Below are 1,451 nucleotides of genomic sequence, written 5' to 3' on the forward strand. Positions count from 1 at the left end.
AAAAAAAAAAAAAAAGTGGTGTAAGGAGGCCCCCATTTTAATCAACAGAATTCAGAGCAAGTTGTGTTGTTTACAGCATTCTTCTATAATCTTATAACCCAGTGATATAAGGTCAGAAGTGCTTGCAAAGTATTTTTCCTTAGACTAAATACCTTAAAGGCCTCTCATTTCACCTAGGGAAAGAACATTTATATAAACAATTATACTAAATAATATACAGATTAAAGTGGCTGAATCGTTTTAAAGTCCACTCTTGAATCTGATATTCTGATTAGTTATTTAAATGTCAGCCAAACACTCTTCTTTGCAGAAGCTCCTTCCCTGACATTCATTTCAGATAAGGATAATTTACATATTAGTTCATAGACTGAAGCAAAAAGCACATGAAAGATATAATATATATGCTGACATGTTCTAAAATAAATTAGAGATGATTTTTATAAATAAAACTACTTTTGCTTTTGCAACTACATTCTGTAATGTTAAATATATAGATTTTCTTCCTATATGCTATTTAATACAAGATAACTCCTTTTACATATACATAAATTTATGGTCTTTTTTCAACAATAGCCTCATTATTTTTTTCCTCTGAAATAGCTTATCATTTTATTGTATGGCTGCTATAGTATATTTATATTTCACCAAGTCTATGTTTATTTTATGTAGGGACAATTGAAACAAATATTGAGATATGTTTTTCCTGTTTTGCCTACAAGAAGTATTAGTGGTTACATATGCCAAGAATTAGTGTAAATAAAACCCTATTGATCATTCAACAACCGAAAGCAGTAACTTGATACAAAATTTCAATAATTGACACCAGTAGGAATACGTGGAAAATGTCAATATTGTAGGTAAAGTTTAAAAAGATTAAGAATGTAGAAGTATAGTAGGAAAAATAATGCAAAAAGAAATTGGACCCATGCAAATCCAATTTCCTTGTTCCTTCTAGACAAATCTAGCCCTTGACCTTCCTTTTGGCTTTCAGTCTATGAAGTCATATTAAAATAATAGTTACCTTATAAAACTGCTAAGCACTGAAAACTCTTTTAGGCATTTTACATACTTCGCATTTAATCCTCCCCCTAACAGTCTGTTGAAGTTAATATTATTATGATCACTATTTTACAAATAAGAAACTGAGGCTCAAAGAGCTGAAGTGATTTATTCGCTGTTACAAAGATTCTCAGAACTTCTTGCACTCTATTCCATGCCTTGACAGTTACTTTTTACTACTAGAATATTCAGCTCAGGTTACAGCTTTGAAACATCTCCATGTAGATCCACTGCTCCCAGGGAATGCGACAATTACTAAGGCTTTTTAACAGAATGATGTGTGTCCAACCAGAATGAAAAAAAGGGGGCGTCCGTCAAAAAATTTTCAGAAATTTGTGAATAGTTATTTTCAACTTCTGCAGTTACTTAATTTCTTTATTTCTATTTGTTTC

At 30.9% G+C, this 1,451-nt stretch overlaps 1 protein-coding gene across 2 annotated transcripts in view; it reads left to right on the plus strand.

The window, feature by feature from the left end:
* KLHL1 (kelch like family member 1) overlaps nt 1-1,451 on the plus strand; it is a 300,186-nt gene that overhangs the window by 235,728 nt on the left and 63,007 nt on the right. The window lies entirely within an intron of this gene.

The sequence above is a fragment of the Otolemur garnettii genome, unplaced genomic scaffold, assembly GCF_000181295.1.
Source record: "Otolemur garnettii isolate 467f Iridium unplaced genomic scaffold, OtoGar3 scaffold00036, whole genome shotgun sequence".
Taxonomy (NCBI): domain Eukaryota; kingdom Metazoa; phylum Chordata; class Mammalia; order Primates; family Galagidae; genus Otolemur; species Otolemur garnettii.